A 24,639-nucleotide genomic window follows, 5' to 3' on the forward strand; every position below is an offset into this window, starting at 1 on the left:
TGAAGTGTGGCTAAATCAGAGCAGAGCAGCAGCACGAGCGAGGGGGAGAGCAGCAGCAGCAGCTGGGCGAGCGAGCGAGAGCCGGAGCAGCAGCAGCGCGAGCGAGAGCCGGAGCAGCAGCAACAAATCCGGCTGGTATAGACCCCGCCGCCGAAGGGGCCTCGCACTGGGGGAGAGCCGTCGTGGAGATGTCGCCCACGGCACCGGCTTCAAGGTAGCCACTCCATGGGGGTGCAGGATGGAGCACCGTCAGCACCGGGAGGTCGAGTTAAGGAGAAGGTGTGATGCAATGAGTGTACAACCTCTTTGGTGGCGCCGAGTAGGCCTCGGCTTTGTCCGAGGAGCCGGTGAGGATGATGTGGTTCCGGTGGAGCAGGTTAAGGCGGCGCTTTGGGGATGGAGTAGCCGCGATAGACGAGGCGATCGTCGGAGTAGCTCCTTGGAGGTGGAGGACGGGCGGCTGAAACGGCGGGATGACGAGATGGATGACGGATGCTCATCTAGGGAGGTGGACGAGGGACGTCGAGCTGTTGCGGTGGACGACGTCATCGGGGAAGAGGCTCCGGCTGGGCAGCGGTGAGGTGGCGGACGGAGGAGGGTGGGGTTTCGCGGCTAGAGCGGAGAGGTTATGGCGGCCTGGGATTTTGAATGGCAAAAGGGGGCGATGGGAGGGGGTGAACCATGACTTAGGGACGCGCTTGTCCAAAATGTAGGGTGTGTTACAAAAGTACCCCCCACCGATTTGAACTAGCGGCCCTTTCGGCTCAGGGTTAGAGGGGGGATTTCATGTGTCGGGATTTGGCAGCTGGAGGGAGTTTCCGCGCGCGTTGTAATTTTGGGATAGCAAGGCGCGGGTTGTGAAGGCGCCAGTTTTGGGAGCACGATATCTGAATTTTCGGGATATAACAAGACGAGGGTTGAATTTTAAGGACAAGCCTAACGTGTAGTAATATTGTACTTGTACGTACCAAATCAATTCGCACTTCCCTCAACCAAAAAGAAAACGAAAAAAATGAACTATTCACACCACACAAAGAGAGAGTCTTGCCCCATTTTACTATACAAATGCTACTCAAAGCTACTCCCTCCTTCCATCTATATAGAGCCTAATGCATTTTTCGATGCTAACTTTGACCAAATATTAGAGCAATAACATATGACATGCAACTTACACAAAGCACACCGTTAAATTCGTTTGTGAAAGGTTCTTTCAATGATATAATTTTCACATTGTGCATGTCATGTACTATTAATCTTGCCAATAGTCAAAGGCGGTCTTAAAAAACTCATTACGCCCTATATAGATGGAAGGAGGGAGTATGAATCCATGTTATGTCCGATTAACTTTTTTCGCTTGCTGTATAATGCATGTAACCTATTCATACCAACATTTTAGTGCATTCCAAATGTCTATACTACTGCTGCAATTAGAACTAAATTTGAATTCGTTTCTCTATTTTAATAAGAATCTACAATCATGATTGTTGCCAACTTCAACCATCATTCGTGTATTACCTTAATAACACACCACATGATTACTATAGAGATAGATATGAACTATGTGTACTACATGAACTCGAATTCTATTTTTTGAATACACTTGATGTTGATTCCAAATAATAGTACATTTGATGTACTAACTATATATTCATAATCTAAACCATATTTCATATGTACACCGTGTTTATCACACAAAGTATAGTGCCCCGCCCCCTACATTATGACAAGTATTTAGACCTGAGCTGCAAAAGCCATACATTATCCCAAATTATAATCAATGTTCTATGTATTATACGTAGTACTAGCAAGATGCCCATGCATTCCACAGAACATCAACATGATCAAGGGGCCTAATTTGCAAATATGGAGAGGGGTGTGGGTATCTTTTTTCAAACTTGCCATAGTTTCCTTCCTATCCGCCAGATATAAATCGGGCGGCCTATATTGCAGGATGGCAGACACGCCATCATCAACAACTCCGTTTTTTATAAGAGTAGAGATAAAATATATTATATGTAGTATAACATGTTCATAACCACACCATGTGTATCACTGTTATATATATTCACACATGCGTTGGTTTAAAACACTATGATAAATTCTTCAAATATCCGAATTCGCTTTTTATAATGAAGTATGATCTCTATTCGTCTTTTACACCCACACAATCCTCTTATCTTTGTAGCTAGCGATAACTTTCTCTCGTGCATGCACATGCCCGCATCCCTCTCACCCTCCCTCGGCATTCTCTAGCTCCATCGCGCAAATTCGTCTTTTCACTTTAGGTCGTTCACCCATGGTGTGTGTAGGTCCCCCTAGCTCCTTCGTTATGGCACACATCGATTGATATGCCTCTCTAGCCAGGTGTGCCTAGCACAAACACAAGCTTCCCCTCTTCTCTTATCACCATCCATGCCTCACTCCCACCACTCTTTTCATCGATCTCGTACTCGCACACTCCTTCCCCCTCGATATAGTATGCCTCTCGTACCACCTCCTAGATGCATCCCTCTCTCTCTATCCTTCTCCTCGTGCCTCATTTACTTCTAACACACACATGCATGTATACCGATCGATCTCCCAACATATACCTAGATCGACTTTAACTATCCCCCCCATCGATCGACGTACCTCACAAGTTATGTCTCTCCTTTCTCTAACAAAGGGCGATTGATCTTCCTATGTAGTTACGTCTGCTTACCACAGCCATATCGTCCCCCTCATCATTCGTGCATGCCTCCTGACCCGTCTCTCACACGCACGTGCACAGACAACAAGCAGCCATCTCCTCTCTTATTGATATTGCAGGCGTGCCCTCTGTTTGTCTAGCAAGCCTATCCCACCATTTGTTAGAAGCAACTCCACTACCACCCCCTCCAACACTCTAGCTCTGTCTCTCCCCCAACCATATTCCTCTCCTGCACATATGCATGGAAGCCGATCGATCTCCCTTAATACATGAGGCAGATCGATCTCCTTAATACATGAGGTAGGCCTCTCTCCTCCTCCACACATATACCAGCCATTGTACCTCTATAGTTAATTGGGCCTCCCTCTTCCCCCACCACACACTGAGTCGAACGCTGCAGGTAGGTATCCATGCCACAGAGACAAACTGCACATGTCCCCTCTCACGTTCCAGTAGGCCAGCCACTCTATATCTTTGACGTGGGCACACACAAATTCGATGGCACTCTTTATCGATCGCGCGCGCACACACACACACACATCATCCCTCTCTTCGAATCTATGGACACCTCAAGCCGATGATACCTCTACTCTCTTCTCGTGGATCGCCCCCTCTATATATATGTTATATCCAGGACTCTATTTCACACACATTGCATATGTTACATTTTTTGATTGACCCCCCCCCTCCCAAAAAAAACTCTCACGAACCCACACACTATATCTCTCTAGGTTTGTATCTCTCTCACACAACCCCACATAGGTGGTGTATGTATACAAGAAGAGAATAGGTGCACAGTGCACGTACTCACGCTTCGTGCCTAGCCACACCCACGCGGGTACACGGTGGAGCTCATTTCTTTATGAAATGACAGCCCACGTGCTAATTTGAACGCCTGTAGCAGTTGTTTACCTAAGGAGGTCGTGTACCGCGCGTGCACGAAACAAAATTCAACTTGCCGCGTTGCCGCGTTATTTTTAAAAAAGTTATAGCGCTCAATGGCACCTACACAAAATATAAAACAATTTTTATGGAGAAAAAGGTAGTCGCTCCACTATGTACAATGGAGCCTGCCTACCTGGTTTGTCGCTCTTCAGAGTATCTCACACAAGTCTGCGGTGGCCTCTCTCTCCCTCACCGTTGGTCACTGATCCGGACGCATCCCGTCCGCCGGGGGAAAGGGAGGAAGTGCATTGTTTCTCCGTTCGACGGTGCCGAGGCAGCACGTCCCGATCTGCGGTACATGTCGTTCTCTCTGACCAAACTCCGGCGCGGGAGGGCCTGCGCCACCTGCTCGCTGCCGTAGTATGGGCAGATTCCGCCCGCCGCCGCTCACCTAGTTACACCCCAAAGACCTCTAGGTATCCCCTCTGGCCTTGCTCCACTGCCCGTCTTCCCACGTCGCTGCATGTGGATCTTCCATAGTTCTTTGCCCAAAACGTAGCTCGTCCGGCGTACTTTCCATATTGCAATCTCGTCCTCACACCGTTTTAGACAAACACAATTGTGTTGTTATCTTCCCTTAGGACAAGGAATATGCTTCTTTTTTGTCGTCGCATGTGTCATCAACTATTATTGGCCAGTAATTGTTTCCTTTCTACCTATTTTTTTGCAAACAGGGCTATCCATTTCACCTCGTTGCTATTGCGACCTTTTGGTGAACTGCACAAATCACTTTTTTCTTAAGAGTGTTTTGTGCAGTTGTACTAAAATGTCACACGTGCAACGTCTCTACATTTTAGTGCGACTGCACAAAGGCAGATTGGTTTTGCTCTATCCTCCTCATCCAACTCCGAGCCTAATCTTCTCCAACTAGTTAGTCTTAAGAGAGACTGCAAAGGTGACCGGCTTCTATTTGTGTGTTTATTGTTTCATTAGTAGTCCTCTATTATCATAATCACACTTAATATCTTTGGAACAGGGACGCTCAGCTCTATTTTAGTGGAACTGCACAAAATGATCGAAATGTTGCAAGCTCTAGACAGCTACTTTTTTTTCCAGCATGCCTTGTTGATTTAGACAGACCTGGGGGGACGTTGCTGCCAATGAAAGCATGGATCAATTTTAATTTAACACCTTCTCACAACTCTGTCTTCAGTTGTGATGTAAATATTAGCTCTGATCTGCTAATAATTGACATGCATTATCAAGGAAGTTAGTTTGTTATTGTTTCCGAAAGAGCATCGATGGCAAGACACACGAAACAAAAGCTGAAAGCTCACACCATTGTACAATTTCATGTCGCTGGAAAATTATTTGTATAGTATGTCAATTATGTAAACAAATACTGGAAGCTTGATAGCATTGCCAGAAGCCTCTTCAGCATCCGGGTCCATGTGCCATGCACAAAATTATACTCCTTCGTTCCTAAATATTTGTCTTTTTACAAATTTCAAATGGGCATATTTTAGAGTGTAGATTCACTCATTTTGCTTCGTATGTGTACTCCCACCATTCCTAAATACTCTATTCGTCTTTCTAGAGATATCAACAAGTGACTACATACGGAGCAAAATGAGTGAATCTACACTCTAAAATATGTCTATATACATCCGTATGTAGTAGTCCATTTGAATCTATAAAAGGACAAATATTTGAGTAGTCACTCGTTGAAATCTCTAGAAAGACAAATACTCCGGAGTATATTTAAGAACCGAAGGGGTAGTGCACAACCGCATGGGAGACTCAGCCCGGTCGTTGCGCCGCATTAATAGTGAGTAATGAGCAGTCAAATCATAAGCCCCACCTTTCCCATTGTATGTTTCTCGGAAGAAGCAACCATCAATATGATCTTCTTTGAATCCGCTCATACTGCTCCATCTGTCGTTGTTTATAGAGCGCGCTTCAGAAAAAAGAAAAAAATCTATGGGACCAAGGCGACTAGCGATCGGCCTGAAAAATAGCATTGGTAGTTATAGCACGGCGTCTATTACTACTCCCTCCATCTAGGTGTGTAAGTCATCTTACGAAAACCAAATAATCCCAAAACACTTAGGCGTGGTACAATAACTTCTACCTTGTTTCTTGTTTTTTGACATATCAACCAATGAGAAATGAGGGTGTGCATGTTTTTAATGACTTGAGACTACCAAACACGACATGCAGTGTTTAGTTCATTGCATGCAATGCTATTAATTAGCTAATAGACATTAAAGGCTCTCGTTTTCCCCTCCTCCTTGGTCACGGTGCATAACCTAAGATGACTTACTCACCTAGACGGAGGGAGTAGAGGGAATAATGCGTACACACATGCATGCAGTGCTTCCACCCCGGGTACACACATGCATGCACGTACTTCACTCCGTAGTAGTACTCCCTCCTTTCCAGTTTATAGTGCTCAATTCAAAAATCTCACCAATCAAGGTAGATGGCGAGTGGTGGAATACTTTTTGTACTTTTACAAAAGCACCTAATTAATGCTCTTGTTTTGAAGGAAATATGCCCTAGAGGCAATAATAAAGTTATTATTTATTTCCTTATAATCATGATAAATGTTTATTATTCATGCTAGAATTGTATTTTCCGGAAACATAATACATGTGTGAATACATAGACAAACAGAGTGTCACTAGTATGCCTCTACTTGACTAGCTCGTTAATCAAAGATGGTTATGTTTCCTAACCATGAACAATGAGTTGTTATTTGATTAACGAGGTCACATCATTAGTAGAATGATCTGATTGACATGACCCATTCCATTAGCTTAGCACCTGATCGTTTAGTATGTTGCTATTGCTTTCTTCATGACTTATACATGTTCCTACGACTATGAGATTATGCAACTCCCGTTTACCGGAGGAACACTTTGGGTACTACCAAACGTCACAACGTAAATGGGTGATTATAAAGGAGTGCTACAGGTGTCTCCAATGGTCGATGTTGGGTTGGCGTATTTCGAGATTAGGATTTGTCACTCCGATTGTCGGAGAGGTATCTCTGGGCCCTCTCGGTAATACACATCACATAAGCCTTGCAAGCATTACAACTAATATGTTAGTTGTGAGATGATGTATTACGGAACGAGTAAAGAGACTTGCCGTTAACGAGATTGAACTAGGTATTGGATACCGACGATCGAATCTCGGGCAAGTAACATACCGATGACAAAGGGAACAACGTATGTTGTTATGCGGTCTGACCGATAAAGATCTTCGTAGAATATGTAGGAGCCAATATGGGCATCCAGGTCCCGCTATTGGTTATTGACCAGAGACATGTCTCGGTCATGTCTACATTGTTCTCGAACCCGTAGGGTCCGCACGCTTAAGGTTACGATGACAGTTATATTATGAGTTTATGCATTTTGATGTACCGAAGGTTGTTCGGAGTCCCGGATGTGATCACGGACATGACGAGGAGTCTCGAAATGGTCGAGCCGTAAAGATTGATATATTGGAAGCCTATGTTTGGACATCGGAAGTGTTCCGGGTGAAATCGGGATTTTACCGGGTTACCGGGAGGTTACCGGAACCCCCCGGGAGCCATATGGGCCATCATGGGCCTTAGTGGAAAGGAGAAAGGGGCAGCCCAAGGTGGCTGCGCCTCTTTCCCCTCCCCTAGTCCTATTAGGACTAGGAGAAGGTGGCCGGCCCCCCTCTCTCCCTTCCCCTCCGAGGAATCCTAGTTGGACTAGGATTGGGGGGAGGAATCCTACTCCCAGAGGGAGTAGGACTCTCCTGCGCCTCCCTCTTTGGCCGGCCAGCCTCCCCTCCTCTCCTCCTTTATATACGGAGGCAGGGGCACCTCTAAACACACAAGTTGACACAAGTTGATCCACGTGATCGATTCCTTAGCCGTGTGCGGTGCCCCCTGCCACCATATTCCTCGATAATACTGTAGCGGAGTTTAGGCGAAGCCCTGCTGCTGTAGTTCATCAAGATCGTCACCACGCTGTTGTGCTGACGAAACTCTTCCCCGACACTTTGCTGGATCGGAGTCCGGGGATCGTCATCGAGCTGAACGTGTGCTCGAACTCGGAGGTGTCGTAGTTTCGGTGCTTGATCGGTTGGATCGTGAAGACGTACGACTACTTCCTCTACGTCGTGTCATTGCTTCCGCAGTCGGTCTGCGTTGGGTACGTAGACAACACTCTCCTCTCGTTGCTATGCATCACATGATCCTGTGTGCGCGTAGGAAATTTTTTGAAATTACTACGTAACCCAACAGTGGTATCAGAGCCTAGGTTAATGACGTTGATGTTATATGCACGAGTAGAACACAAGTGAGTTGTGGACGATACAAGTCATACTGCCTACCAGCATGTCATATTTTGGTTCAGCGGTATTGTTGGACGAGACGACCCGGACCAACCTTACGCGTACGCTTACGCGAGACCGGTTCCCTCGACGTGCTTTGCACAGAGATGGCTTGCGGGCGACTGCCTCTCCAACTTTAGTTGAACCAAGTATGGCTACGCCCGGTCCTTGCGAAGGTTAAAACGGAGTCTATTTGACAAACTATCGTTGTGGTTTTGATGCGTAGGTGAGATTGGTTCTTACTTAAGCCCGTAGCAGCCACGTAAAACATGCAACAACAAAGTAGAGGACGTCTAACTTGTTTTTGCAGGGCATGTTGTGATGTGATATGGTCAAGGCATGATGCTGAATTTTATTGTATGAGATGATCATGTTTTGTAACCAAGTTATCGGCAACTGGCAGGAGCCATATGGTTGTCGCTTTATTGTATGCAATGCAATCGCGATGTAATGCTTTACTTTATTACTAAACGGTAGTGATAGTCGTGGAAACATAAGATTGGCGAGACGACAACGATGCTACGATGGAGATCAAGGTGTCGCGCCGGTGACGATGGTGATCATGACGGTGCTTCGGAGATGGAGATCACAAGCACAAGATAATGATGGCCATATCATATCACTTATATTGATTGCATGTGATGTTTATCTTTTTATGCATCTTATCTTGCTTTAATTGACGGTAGCATTATAAGATGATCTCTCACTAAATTATCAAGAAGTGTTCTCCCTGAGTATGCACCGTTGCAAAAGTTCTTCGTGCTGAGACACCACGTGATGATCGGGTGTGATAGGCTCTACGTTCAAATACAACGGGTGCAAAACAGTTGCGCACGCAGAATACTCAGGTTAAACTTGACGAGCCTAGCATATGCAGATATGGCCTCGGAACACGGAGACCGAAAGGTCGAGCGTGAATCATATAGTAGATATGATCAACATAATGATGTTCACCGATGAAACTACTCCATCTCACGTGATGATCGGACATGGTTTAGTTGATTTGGATCACGTGATCACTTAGAGGATTAGAGGGATGTCTATCTAAGTGGGAGTTCTTTAATAATATGATTAATTGAACTTAAAATTTATCATGAAGTTAGTCCCTGATAGTATCTTGCTTGTTTATGTTGATTGTAGATAGATGGCTCGTGCTGTTGTTCCGTTAAATTTTAATGCGTTCCTTGAGAAAGCAAAGTTGAAAGATGATGGTAGCAATTACACGGACTGGGTCCGTAACTTGAGGATTATCCTCATTGCTGCACAGAAGAATTACGTCCTGGAAGCACCGCTGGGTGCCAGGCCTGCTGCTGGAGCAACGCCAGATGTTATGAACGTCTGGCAGAGCAAAGCTGATGACTACTCGATAGTTCAGTGTGCCATGCTTTACGGCTTAGAATCGGGACTTCAACGACGTTTTGAACGTCATGGAGCATATGAGATGTTCCAGGAGTTGAAGTTAATATTTCAAGCAAATGCCCGGATTGAGAGATATGAAGTCTCCAATAAGTTCTATAGCTGCAAGATGGAAGAGAACAGTTCTGTCAGTGAGCATATACTCAAAATGTCTGGGTATAATAATCACTTGATTCAATTGGGAGTTAATCTTCCAGATGATTGCGTCATTGACAGAATTCTCAAATCACTGCCACCAAGCTACAAGAGCTTCGTGATGAACTATAATATGCAAGGGATGAACAAGACTATTCCCGAGCTCTTCGCAATGCTAAAAGCTGCGGAGGTAGAAATCAAGAAGGAGCATCAAGTGTTGATGGTTAACAAGACCACTAGTTTCAAGAAAAAGGGCAAAGGGAAGAAAAAGGGGAACTTCAAAAAGAACGGCAAGCAAGTTGCTGCTCAAGAGAAGAAACCCAAGTCTAGACCTAAGCCTGAAACTGAGTGCTTCTACTGCAAGCAGACTGGTCACTGGAAGCGGAACTGCCCCAAGTATTTGGCGGATAAGAAGGATGGCAAGGTGAACAAAGGTATATGTGATATACATGTTATTGATGTGTACCTTACCAATGCTCGCAGTAGCACCTGGGTATTTGATACTGGTTCTGTTGCTAATATTTGCAACTCGAAACAGTGACTACAGAATAAACGGGCACTGGCAAAGGACGAGGTGACGATGCGCGTGGGAAACGGTTCCAAAGTCGATGTGATCGCGGTCGGCACGCTACCTCTACATCTACCTTCGGGATTAATATTAGACCTAAATAATTGTTATTTGGTGCCAGCGTTGAGCATGAACATTATATCTGGATCTTGTTTAATGCGAGACGGTTATTCATTTAAATCAGAGAATAATGGTTGTTCTATTTATATGAGTAATATCTTTTATGGTCATGCACCCTTGAAGAGTGGTCTATTCTTACTAAATCTCGATAGTAGTAATACACATATTCATAATGTTGAAACCAAAAGATACAGAGTTGATAATGAAAGTGCAACTTATTTGTGGCACTGTCGTTTAGGTCATATCGGTGTAAAACGCATGAAGAAACTCCATACTAATGGACTTTTGGAACCACTTGATTATGATTCACTTGGTACTTGCGAACCGTGCCTCATGGGCAAGATGACTAAAACACCGTTCTCCGGTACTATGGAGAGAGCAACAGATTTGTTGGAAATCATACATACCGATGTATGTGGTCCGATGAATATTGAGGCTCGTGGCGGATATCGTTATTTTCTCACCTTCACAGATGATTTGAGCAGATATGGATATATCTACTTAATGAAGCATAAGTCTGAAACATTTGAAAAGTTCAAAGAATTTCAGAGTGAAGTTGAAAATCATCGTAACAAGAAAATAAAGTTTCTACGATCTGATCGTGGAGGAGAATATTTGAGTTACGAGTTTGGTGTACATTTGAAAAACTGTGGAATAGTTTCGCAACTCACGCCCCCCGGAACACCACAGCGTAATGGTGTGTCCGAACGTCGTAATCGTACTTTACTAGATATGGTGCGATCTATGATGTCTCTTACAGATTTACCGCTATCATTTTGGGGATATGCTTTAGAGACGGCCTCATTCACGTTAAATAGGGCACCATCAAAATCCGTTGAGACGACGCCTTATGAACTATGGTTTGGCAAGAAACCAAAGTTGTCGTTTCTTAAAGTTTGGGGCTGCGATGCTTATGTGAAAAAGCTTCAACCTGATAAGCTCGAACCCAAATCGGAGAAATGTGTATTCATAGGATACCCAAAGGAAACTGTTGGGTACACCTTCTATCACAGATCCGAAGGCAAAACATTTGTTGCTAAGAATGGATCATTTCTAGAGAAGGAGTTTCTCTCGAAAGAAGTGAGTGGGAGGAAAGTAGAACTTGACGAGGTAACTGTACCTGCTCCCTTACTGGAAAGTAGTTCATCACAGAAAACTGTTTCAGTGACACCTACACCAGTTAGTGAGGAAGCCAATGATAATGATCATGAAACTTCAGATCAAGATACTACTAAACTTCGTAGATCAACCAGAGTAAGATCCGCACCAGAGTGGTACGGTAATCCTGTTCTGGAGGTCATGCTACTAGATCATGATGAACCTACGAACTATGAAGAAGCGATGGTGAGCCCAGATTCCGCAAAGTGGCTAGAAGCCATGAAATCTGAGATGGGATCCATGTATGAGAACAAAGTATGGACTTTGGTTGACTTGCCCGATGATCGGCAAGCGATTGAGAATAAATGGATCTTTAAGAAGAAGACTGACGCTGATGGTAATGTTACTGTCTACAAAGCTCGACTTGTCGCAAAAGGTTTTCGGCAAGTTCAAGGAATTGACTACGATGAGACCTTCTCACCCGTAGCGATGCTTAAGTCCGTCCGAATCATATTAGCAATTGCCGCATTTTATGATTATGAAATTTGGCAAATGGATGTCAAAACTGCATTCCTGAATGAATTCCTGGAAGAAGAGTTGTATATGATGCAACCAGAAGGTTTTGTCGATCCAAAGGGAGCTAACAAAGTGTGCAAGCTCCAGCGATCCATTTATGGACTGGTGCAAGCCTCTCGGAGTTGGAATAAACGTTTTGATAGTGTGATCAAAGCATTTGGTTTTATACAGACTTTTGGAGAAGCCTGTATTTACAAGAAAGTGAGTGGGAGCTCTGTAGCATTTCTGATATTATATGTGGATGACATATTACTGATTGGAAATGATATAGAATTTCTGGATAGCATAAAGGGATACTTGAATAAAAGTTTTTCAATGAAAGACCTCGGTGAAGCTGCTTACATATTAGGCATTAAGATCTATAGAGACAGATCAAGACGCTTAATTGGACTTTCACAAAGCACATACCTTGACAAAATTTTGAAGAAATTCAAAATGGATCAAGCAAAGAAAGGGTTCTTGCCTGTGTTACAAGGTGTGAAATTGAGTAAGACTCAATGCCCGACCACTGCAGAAGATAGGGAGAATATGAAAGATGTTCCCTATGCATCAGCCATAGGCTCTATCATGTATGCAATGCTGTGTACCAGACCTGATGTGTGCCTTGCTATAAGTTTAGCAGGGAGGTACCAAAGTAATCCAGGAATGGATCACTGGACAGCGGTCAAGAACATCCTGAAATACCTGAAAAGGACTAAGGATATGTTTCTCATATATGGAAGTGACAAAGAGCTCATCGTAAAAGGTTACGTTGATGCAAGCTTTGACACTGATCCGGACGATTCTAAATCGCAAACCGGATACGTGTTTACATTAAACGGTGGAGCTGTCAGTTGGTGCAGTTCTAAACAAAGCGTCGTAGCGGGATCTACATGTGAAGCGGAATACATAGCTGCTTCGGAAGCAGCAAATGAAGGAGTCTGGATGAAGGAGTTCATATCCGATCTAGGTATCATACCTAGTGCATCGGGTCCAATGAAAATCTTTTGTGACAATACTGGTGCAATTGCCTTGGCAAAGGAATCCAGATTTCACAAAAGGACCAAACACATCAAGAGACGCTTCAACTCCATCCGGGATCTAGTCCAGGTGGGAGACATAGAGATTTGCAAGATACATACGGATCTGAATATTTCAGACCCGTTGACTAAGCCTCTTCCACGAGCAAAACATGATCAGCACCAAAGCTCCATGGGTGTTAGATTCATTACAGTGTAATCTAGATTATTGACTCTAGTGCAAGTGGGAGACTGAAGGAAATATGCCCTAGAGGCAATAATAAAGTTATTATTTATTTCCTTATAATCATGATAAATGTTTATTATTCATGCTAGAATTGTATTTTCCGGAAACATAATACATGTGTGAATACATAGACAAACAGAGTGTCACTAGTATGCCTCTACTTGACTAGCTCGTTAATCAAAGATGGTTATGTTTCCTAACCATGAACAATGAGTTGTTATTTGATTAACGAGGTCACATCATTAGTAGAATGATCTGATTGACATGACCCATTCCATTAGCTTAGCACCTGATCGTTTAGTATGTTGCTATTGCTTTCTTCATGACTTATACATGTTCCTACGACTATGAAATTATGCAACTCCCGTTTACCGGAGGAACACTTTGGGTACTACCAAACGTCACAACGTAAATGGGTGATTATAAAGGAGTACTACAGGTGTCTCCAATGGTCGATGTTGGGTTGGCGTATTTCGAGATTAGGATTTGTCACTCCGATTGTCGGAGAGGTATCTCTGGGCCCTCTCGGTAATACACATCACATAAGCCTTGCAAGCATTACAACTAATATGTTAGTTGTGAGATGATGTATTACGGAACGAGTAAAGAGACTTGCCGTTAACGAGATTGAACTAGGTATTGGATACCGACGATCGAATCTCGGGCAAGTAACATACCGATGACAAAGGGAACAACGTATGTTGTTATGCGGTCTGACCGATAAAGATCTTCGTAGAATATGTAGGAGCCAATATGGGCATCCAGGTCCCGCTATTGGTTATTGACAAGAGACATGTCTCGGTCATGTCTACATTGTTCTCGAACCCGTAGGGTCCGCACGCTTAAGGTTACGATGACAGTTATATTATGAGTTTATGCATTTTGATGTACCGAAGGTTGTTCGGAGTCCCGGATGTGATCACGGACATGACGAGGAGTCTCGAAATGGTCGAGACGTAAAGATTGATATATTGGAAGCCTATGTTTGGACATCGGAAGTGTTCCGGGTGAAATCGGGATTTTACCGGGTTACCGGGAGGTTACCGGAACCCCCCGGGAGCCATATGGGCCATCATGGGCCTTAGTGGAAAGGAGAAAGGGGCAGCCCAAAGGTGGCTGCGCCTCTTTCCCCTCCCCTAGTCCTATTAGGACTAGGAGAAGGTGGCCGGCCCCCCTCTCTCCCTTCCCCTCCGAGGAATCCTAGTTGGACTAGGATTGGGGGGAGGAATCCTACTCCCAGAGGGAGTAGGACTCTCCTGCGCCTCCCTCTTTGGCCGGCCAGCCTCCCCTCCTCTCCTCCTTTATATACGGAGGCACGGGCACCTCTAAACACACAAGTTGACACAAGTTGATCCACGTGATCGATTCCTTAGCCGTGTGCGGTGCCCCCTGCCACCATATTCCTCGATAATACTGTAGCGGAGTTTAGGCGAAGCCCTGCTGCTGTAGTTCATCAAGATCGTCACCACGCCGTCGTGCTGACGAAACTCTTCCCCGACACTTTGCTGGATCGGAGTCCGGGGATCGTCATCGAGCTGAACGTGTGCTCGAACTCGGAGGTGCCGTAGTTTCGGTGCTTGATCGGTTGGATCGTGAAGACGTACGACTACTTCCTCTACGTCGTGTCATTGCTTCCGCAGTCGGTCTGCGTTGGGTACGTAGACAACACTCTCCTCTCGTTGCTATGCATCACATGATCCTGTGTGCGCGTAGGAAAATTTTTGAAATTACTACGAAACCCAACACAATTTTCTCTTAATACTTGCATGCAATGATTTAATGCACCTTGGAATCTGAACATGTGATAGAAAATAACCAAATTGAGCCTTATAAAATGGAAAAACTAAAATTTTGAGATAAGCCCTATAAACCGGAAAGGAGGGAGTACATCGAGAGAAAATTGTGGACTTGATTGCGGATACCATGCCCTAATTAATTGAGCGTTAAACCAAACGCGTCTAAAGTCTCTCTGGTGGTGGAAATGCATTGAGAGAAATGCATCATAATGAAGCGCGCCCTGTAAACTGTGACGGGGGGAGGAGTAGTATGAAGGTGCAAAACCAAGTACGCGTATGGCCAGTCGGTCAACGCACCTCCTCTGGGCATATCACTGACATGTGGGACAGGAGTGTGAGCAAACCGATCTCAATTGACGGCAAAAAGCCAACCCGTCGTTCCTTGAGAGAGACGAGGAGCGAGAACACACAGACGGGCTCGCACGGAGGCCAAGATATATTCGAGCATGGTTGGTTGATCGATATCATCATTACATGTTGGGCTGCCGTTTTCCGCCCTTCTCCGGATAAACGTGTACTTTATCAGAGATTAAAAAATAAGAGTAGAGATGCTCCACCATGCTGTTCTAGTAGTAGTACTACTCGTACTACTAAACCTTGCGCTTGGCTCTTCACCTCTTCGTGAAGTCGAAAAATGATGGTACTCCGCATGTTGGGTACTACAGTGTATGCCTCTGACAATCTGACACCGAATGGACTGATGCATGTCCACCGAGGGTAGGTTGCATTAGTCAAAAGGCATAAGCAAGGTTCACCTTGTCCTGCAAGCTTCTCCTCGTTCTGCGAGTTGACGGGACACCCAAAAGTAGTGCTAGTCTATACTCCCTCCTTTCCGGTTAATATGGCTTAATCTTTTTTGCGGGTAAATGAGAGAGCTTTATTCATATATAAGCATTCGTAGGACGATCAGCCAAGACACTAGTCACTAGGAAGCGAGGTACCCCGCAAAAAAAGAAGTAGGAAGCGAGGTGTTTCATCAAGCCAGCTCTCGGCCACATTCAAAGTGCAGCAAGCATGGTTCGCACGAAGATGCGCCGCAAGGTTTGCTGACCTGTTTACATGCTGAATAACAAAAAAAGAGGAAATATTACCAAGCGCTCCTATTTGTAATAGGATATGAGCCAGAATTAAGCGAGAATTGTGGCGAGTGTTCCATGCAATCAACTTCCATTATCACATGCGAGAACCCTCGAAGAGAACCAAATGTGTTGAAGATTGCTTTATCACATTTTAAAATTATAATAAGAGTGCAGACGCTCCTCCATCCAGTTCGTAGTACTAGTATAGTACATACCTCTACAGACTATAGTAGTACTAGTACTACTAGTAAACTTTGCGCTTGGCTGTTCGTCTATTCGGGAAGTCGAACAATAATAGTACTAGTAGTATAGTGTATGCGTCTGCCAATCTGACACCGAATTAACTGTTGCACGTCCACCGCCTGAGCGAGGGAGAGCTTGCATTAGTCAAAAGTTTCTCCTTGTCCTGCGAGCCACCGCGCGCAAGCTTCTCCCGTCCCGCAACCTTCTCCTCGTTCGGCAAGTTGACGAGACACAACAAAGTAATGCTAGTCCATACTGCCCCCTCTTCGGTTAATATGGCTTAATTTCAAATGAGATAAATACACTGTCTGTCACTGTATATTTGTAAAAATACGGTCAGTGGACTTCATAATACGCTCATTGCGCTCAATATATATATTTTCTGGTGTTTATACGGTCACTAGCTCACCCTAACTGAGTATATGTGTGCATGCACGTGTAGGTTGAGCACTTGAGCGTGATTGTGTGTGTTCCTTCGTGTGCTCGGACATGCATGCATTAGGGCGTCGTGCGCGTTTTTGCGTCCATGTGTACGTGTGACTGTTGCATACACGTAGGGGGAGTACGTGTAGGGGCCACTAAGGAGCAGTCAAATCACATAGTAAGTTAGTCAGAAGAAGCAACCATCATTTCACTCTTCAATGACACGTACGCAACATAAAATGGTTGATATGGAGAGAAAAAGAAAACCACTATATATACACTAGCAGGAGCCTAAGCTACAAGCCTGCTTGCTTAGGTTGCTCTCTTCACAAGCATAGAACGACGGGCCTGATCCCGCAGCTGGGGGAAGGGAACAATGTTATGCGTAGACGCGGTCGACATCGGCGAGGGGGAAAACCCGCAGTCGGTGCGTCCCAATTGGGGGTCACCGCGGTATGGGCCGATGCCGCGTCCCAACCGCCCTTCTAGCTACAGCCCGACGTCCCAGGTAGTCCATCTTCCTTTTGGAGCCGGCTTGCTCCACTGCCGTAGCTCCATCTCCATGTCGATCTTTCTCTACTTCTACCGGCTTCTACTTGTGATGAGTTTATGTCCCATGAACTAGTGCCAGTACTATTATTCTAATCACACTTCTTCAATATCTTTGCCATCAGGGATGCTCAGGTCGATTTTAGTGGAACTGCACAAAAGCATCGTATGATCTGAGGGTGCCAGCCGTCTTTCCTTTGACAGGTTCTACCTGGCTAGGAAATTAAATCCTGTTTAGGGTTTAGGGTTTAAGTCGTAGTGACCCCATCAGTAGTTTTTCTTTCGTACACGCTCTCACAACTTTTCTCTTTAGTTGTGAAGTAAATATTGGCTATGATCTGTGAATCATTGAGATGCATCAGCATGTGTGTTAGTTTGCCTTTGTATTTGATGGAATGTTGTAACGGGGCAACCTTGGAATAGGAATGAAAATAGAGTGGAAAGTTTCCGTTTTTCGGGAGAAAAAATGGAAATGGAAAGAAACCAACATTTTGTTTCATTGGATCGCACCATCGAGCAAAACCAACATTTAAATCACGTCTGTCGTGTTCGTGTCTCACCCTCCTCCACGGCTCGACCCCACACGGTCGCTCGGCATGCCACTCACCGCAAACCGAGTATACGATAACTTTCCCGCCTGCTTGTCGATGGATCGTGCCATGGAGTACTAGCACTACTGGAAGAGATTGATGAGTTGGGGAGGACAGCTAGCTGTAGGACGGACTCCCAAGAACTTTTTACATGCATGTTGTAGCCAGCTATTGCGACCTTTGAACATGGAGCAGTCGCGTGCACCAGTAAGCGGCGCAGGCGACGCTCTCTCGGACGACGCGCCGCTGCAATGCCGACGCCAGTGAGAGGTCGCGTCTGCTCTGGTCGGGCATGAATGCGGCACTGACTGTTTCGGGCGGGAAGCATGCACGGGTGATGAAGAGGGTTCGGGTTGGTCAGGACCGGTCGTGGCAGCGGTCCGGATGTCCGCAAACAAGAGATGTTGTATGTTAATATTGCTGCGTATATAATTAACAACGTAAATAATGTGCCAGTTGGACAAATATGATTGGAGATGGAGATGGAAATGGAATTTTATGTAAACACGGATTTGCATGTCTATGTCTATGTGTGTGTGCGCGACGACTCTCGCGACCTAGAAGCGGGGGCGTGTTTTTGTTCGAGTTTTCGTTCTTGGTACGTTAAAAAATTGCCCGCTAGTTTTCGTTTCTTTTTTCCGGGAACGCGCGTATTCTATTTAAAACCACTGCTATGGAGAGATTTTTTTACTCCATTATAGCATCTTGTTTTATAGAGTTTCTCGCATCTCGCTCTCTCACCCTCTCCATATCAAAACAAGATGACAGCCACTCTATCTCTCTCCTCACTGGTGGTAAAAAATCTGGTCGAATCCCGGCCGCTGCGGGAGGTGAGGAGGTGCAGTGTTGACGTTGTCGTCGTCGGCGATGGAGGAAGCCGATGCGCACCGTCCTCTCGGAGTCGGCGCTAGCGCGGACGAAGATCCTCTGCGCCCTTGTTCGTTGCCATCGTGTGGGCAGATCCCGCCCGCCCGCCTAAACGACATCTCGCCCACCTAAGGTATAACTTCTTGTACTGGTCCAGCTCCCCAGGTCACTGCGTGCGGATTTTCTTCTATGCGACTACTCCCCAGCTCCCCATGTAAGTAGCTAGGGTTCGTCGGCTGGTCCAACATCACCTACTAGTACTATTATAGAGGAAATGCCACTCGAAAAGTTGTCCTGATTTATGCCTCAGTGGAGGTATACATGTTGTTTCGAGAAAAAGTACATGGTGGCTGTGCGGTCATTGTCCATATGGTAGTAGTACTATCACTTGTTAAATGAAGAAATGCTTTTTTTCTCGGGTATCCTGGTTTAGTTCCCATCAAGATAATTATGATGCTTCTGTTTGTTGGTGTACTTTTCATTAGTTCTTATTGACAATTGAGATGTCATTGCTAATCTTGTAAAACAAAGTAACAACACTATATCCCTTTTTTATATTTTTGGAAACAGCGATGTGTATCTCCATACCTAGGCATGTCTTCCTCAATTTTAGTGGAACTGCAAAAAATTGGTTGGCCATCGTTATTCCGCCTCAATGTCCTCTCCCACATGGTTCTTCCTTCCTCGAGCTTGATTACTGAGAAGAAACAGACCACAGTGAGGATTTGTCGAACTTCATAGGTGCCTCACCCAAACTTGATTCCAAATGGATGATGCATCACCACGATGACCTATCGATGCTCATGGTTGCGCCTCATGGTTGCGTCGGCTGGTGAAGCTGGTCGATTTTCAATGAAAAACAAGTTGTCTTCCATCAGTGCTCTTTGCTTGTTGCGCACAAAGATGATATCCTTCGTCAGTTCACCTTGGTTGCGTTGGAGACGCAGTCGTCTTTCACGTTGGTGCAATTTTATCACACAATTGGCTATGAACCAAATGGTTCCTCGAAGAAGGATCGACGTTGGTACTAAGAGCATAAGTTTTGTATTGATTTCTAAGCCTTATCACAACTTTGTCTCCAGCTCCCCTGTAATTTTATTTGTCCAGCTATTAACTTTGATTTAAAAAATGGTGTGGACTAAAAACCCAGATGGACGTAGTAGCCCTCCATTTTTGTTTACTCCGCATATTAGATTTGACTGAAGTCAAACTTTGTAATACTCTCAAACCTTTCCGATAATTGAAATTGAAATTCTTTATTTGTACACGCTCTCACACGTTTCCGATACTTTGGCGCATGTGTGGTTGTTCACTTAAGGGAGGGTAGTGTACCGCACGTGAAGGACAGGAAGTGCGACCAGGACGCGTGGATCGTTAGTTCATCGGAAGTAGTATTAGTTTTCTTCACTGTACATTAAATAAAGAGTTTCTTTTCGTACTTACACAATTTAAAACGATTGTTATGGAGAGAATAAGAAAACCACTCCACTATATATTAGTCGTATACACGAGAGTACTATATGGACGCAGCTTCATTGACTTAGTGCACCTACCTTTGGGTTTATGACAGGTGGGCCCAAAATGTGGCTGGCTCACCTGTCATACAGCCAAAAGCAGGTGCAGTGAAGGCACTGGAGCTCAGTCCGTACTACAGTAGTATATATATAAGCTGGAGCCTCATCGCTTGTTCACTAGGGTTTGCACTCTCCACACTCTCGCCGCACTACATATATATACACGCTGGAGGCTCAGCGTTCATTTGCTAGGGTTTGCTATATTCACAGTCTCTCACCCTCTCTTCACCAGATCTAAACAAGACTGCGTTGGCCTCTTGTCTCTCTCTCCCCCCTCACAGCTGGTGAAGGAGGCGTCCGTATCCTGTCGCATCGGGAAGGGGAGGAGGTGCAGCGTTCACTCTATCGCCTTCGGCGAGGGAGGCAATCCACTGCCGGCTGCGCTGTTCTCTTTCACACAGTGCCTATGCGGGAGGGCCACCGACCCCTTCTTCCTTGCTGCCGTATGTAGTGTGGGCAGATCCGGCCTCCCGCCGCACGCCTTGCCACATCCCAATGACCCTAAGGTATAAGTTTCTTTGAAACCGTCGTTGCTCTAGCTGCATGTGGATCTTTTTCGATCTGTAGTCGAATCTAGGTCTTGGTTCAAAGAGGAAAGAAGGGTGCGGTGGGCTAGAGCAAGAATCTAGGACGTGGTTCAATGAGGAAAGGAGGGACGGAAAGTAGTATAGACTGGCTATCCAGCCACTTTGTTGGTCGAAAAGGGAAAAGGGGGGTAACCCAGTACACACATCTGTAGGGAACCGATCTCTCTATTGAAAAGGGAAAGAAACTGGGGGGTCGGGTAGTTTGTGCAGGACTAGATTTGTTGCCCTCACATCAGAAAAAGGTTCAAAGAGAACAAATATGGGACCAACGCATATATGTTGCTTGGCTACATACACTGCATCACCCATTTATACGTGTGAACGCAAATGGTGCTGGCATGTCCCATACAACTATTTTGCTGTTGTTAATCTAAGAATGCCGCCGGAAAATTGAAGCAATGCCATTGTTAAAAGTAAATTACATTTTTTAACGAATGTTGTTTTAAGAGAATGTCTCTGTTAATATGAATCAATGCAACCATTTTAGAAATGCTACTATCCTACTTTGTTTTCCATCCAAGATAAGTTAGATGCTTCTTTCTGTCGCCGTTTGTTTCATCCTCCTTTATCGACAAATAATTGTTTCCTTTTTGCCTCTGTTAAAACAGGGGTATCTATTCAACTTGTTGCTATTACGACATTTTGCTTCGCTACTCGAAACACTTTGCTTGATTTCAGTGCAACTGCACAAAACGAGATTGGATTTCCTATTCGTGTTGGCAGATTCGTATGTGATCTTGTGTGCGTCATGACAGGTTGGTACTTGCTTTCATCCACATGATCGTGCAGTGTGTTTTGAGATGTTGTGCTACTTGTATTGGTACTGTTTTAAATAAATGTTGAATTGAAGCTATTGTATTGCTCTCTTTTCCCATTAAGTAGTGAACAAAAATGGTACCAACCCAGACATGATGCTTGTTGCTTTGTTACAACAAACTCTGCATCACCCCCTTTATAAGTAGATGGAAGCACATGGTACTGTTGCGCCCACTCTCCCCTAGAACTATTTATGCTTTTTGTTAATCTAATGCCACTGGTAAAATTAAGCAATGCCACTCTCAAAATTAAATACTGAATCTTATTTCAAAACTGCAACACTTGTTAGGGATTGGCAGGATTACAATTTTTGTGGCCGCATGTTTCACCCTCCTTTATTTGCCAGTAATTGATTCCTTTTTTGACTCTATTTAAACAGGGATATCTGTTCAAGTTGTTGCTATTGCGACATTTTGCTTGGCTACGCGAAACACTTTGCTTGATTTCGGTGCAACTGCACAAAACGAGATTGGATTTCCTATTCGTGTTGGCAGATTTGTACATTATCTTGTGTGCGTCATGACAAGTTGGTACTTGCCTTCATCCACATGATCGTGCAGTGTGTTTTGAGATGATGTGCTACTTGTATTGGTACTGTTTTAAATAAATGTTGAATTGAAGCTATTGTATTGCTCTCTTTTCCCATTAAGTAGTGAACAAAAATGGTACCAACCCAGACATGATGGTTGTTGCTTTGTTACAACAAACTCTGCATCACCCCCTTTATAAGTAGATGGAAGCACATGGTGTTGTTGCGCCCACTCTCCCCTGGAACTATTTATGCTTTCCGTTAATCTAATGCCGCTCGTAAAATTAAGCAATGCCACACTCATAATTAATTAACTACTGAATCTTAGTTTATCCCATACAGCTATTTTATTGTTGTTAATCTAAGAATGCCGCCGGAAAATTGAAGCAATGCCACTGTTAAAAGTAAATTACATTTTTAACGAATGTTGTTTCAAGAGAATGTCTCTGTTAATATGAATCAATGCAACTGTTTTAGAAAGGCTACTATCCTACTTTGTTTTCCATCCAAGATAAGTTAGATGCTTCTTTCTGTCACCGTTTGTTTCATCCTCCTTTATCGGCAAGCAATTGTTTCCTTTTTTCCTATGTTAAAACAGGGGTACCTATTCAAATTGTTGCTATTGCGACATTTTGCTTCGCTACTCGAAACACTTTGCTTGATTTCAGTGCAACTGCACAAAACGAGATTGGATTTCCTATTCGTGTTGGAAGATTTGTACGTGATCTTGTGTGCGTCATGACAGGTTGGTACTTGCCTTCATCTACATGATTGTGCAGTGTGTTTTGAGATGTTGTGCTACTTGTATTGGTACTGTTTTAAATAAATGTTGAATTGAAGCTATTGTATTGCTCTCTTTTCCCAAATGGCACCAACCCAGACATGATGCTTGTTGCTTTGTTACAACAAACTCTGTGTCAGTGTCAAAACCGGCGGATCTCAGGTCCCGAACTATGCGTCTAGGCGGATGGTAACAGGAGACAAGGGACACGATGTTTTTACCCAGGTTCGGGCCCTCTCTATGGAGGTAAAACCCTACTCCTGCTTGATTGATATTGATGATATGGGTAGTACAAGAGTAGATCTACCACGAGATCAAGGAGGCTAAACCCTAGAAGCTAGCCTATGGTCTGATTGTTGTTCGTCCTATGGACTAAAACCCTCCGGTTTATATAGACACCGGAGAGGGCTAGGGTTACATAGAGTCGGTTACAATGGTAGGAGATCTACATATCTGTATTGCCAAGCTTGCCTTCCACACCAAGGAAAGTCCCCTCCGGACACGGGACGAAGTCTTCAATCTTGTATCTTCATAGTCTTGGAGTCCGACCAATGATGATAGTTCGGCTATCCGAACACCCCCTAGTCCAGGACTCCCTCAGTAGCCCCTGAACCAGGCTTCAATGACGACTAGTCCGACGCGCATATTGTCTTCGGCATTGCAAGGCGGGTTCCTCCTCCGAATAATTCATAGAAGATTGTGAACACCAGGATAGTGTCCGGCTCTTGTAGTTCGGATCTCAGCCCTTCTCAGCAGAGCTCATCTTCGGGGGATCTTCGTCCGGAGATGATGGAGAGCGAGACGCCTCCATCTGCCACACCGTCAGGCGGCGCGGACGACCCTGAGGTGTCGTCGCGGAGGGTCTCCCAGAGTTTGGCGGGGCCGGAGAGTTCGGCACCAACTGGTGTACGGCCGGAGGAGCTGAAGGATCTGCTCGAGAGGGCGTCTATCTCAGGAGATCACCGTACATTAATGAGTATGGTGATTGAAAGGATTTCGTCTGCTGAGAGCGGGTTGCATGAGGCCGTCAGAAGTTTACTGAAGGGGTTTGAGGTACGTAAAAATGATATACCTTTTGATAGTTTTGCGCATAGAATGCGCACTATATAGATAGTAGCCCCTGAGACTCGGTACGTTGTCAAAAGCGACAGCGTGCCGAGGATCATAATCTCAGTTATAAGATGTCGCCCTTCCTATTCAGGTGGCGGAACGTTCGGTGGCCAGCCGGACTGATAGAGTTGCCGAGCTGAAGCGGCAACTCGACGTTGCGGATGCGGACATCGCACTGGTCAATAAACGACTTGACGAGTCACAAGGTATGTGGCTTCTCTGCGGACACCTTTGTAAGGGGGCTTGATGCCCGTGTCTTACAACATGTATGCTTGTTGCAGATGGCGCCGCTGCTATGGAGGACCTTCGGGCGGAGCTTGCCCGAGCCAAGGAGCAAGCCAGGAAAAGTGATGCGGCTGCCTCGAAGGCGGCCGAGGAGCTAAAAGCCGAACAGGCTGCTCACTGTCGAAGCAGGGAGGAAATGGCCAAAACGGCCGTGAAGTTGAAGGATGCTACCGACCACTATGAGTTTCTTGAAAGAGAACGCCGAGCGGGGCAAGAGGACCTGAAGAAGGCCACCACCGAAGCCAAGGATGCCCGCTCTGCGATGAGGGCTATAAAGGAGGAGCGGCATCAGGCCGGAGACATTGCG

Source organism: Triticum dicoccoides, chromosome 5B (assembly GCF_002162155.2).
Source record: "Triticum dicoccoides isolate Atlit2015 ecotype Zavitan chromosome 5B, WEW_v2.0, whole genome shotgun sequence".
Taxonomy (NCBI): domain Eukaryota; kingdom Viridiplantae; phylum Streptophyta; class Magnoliopsida; order Poales; family Poaceae; genus Triticum; species Triticum dicoccoides.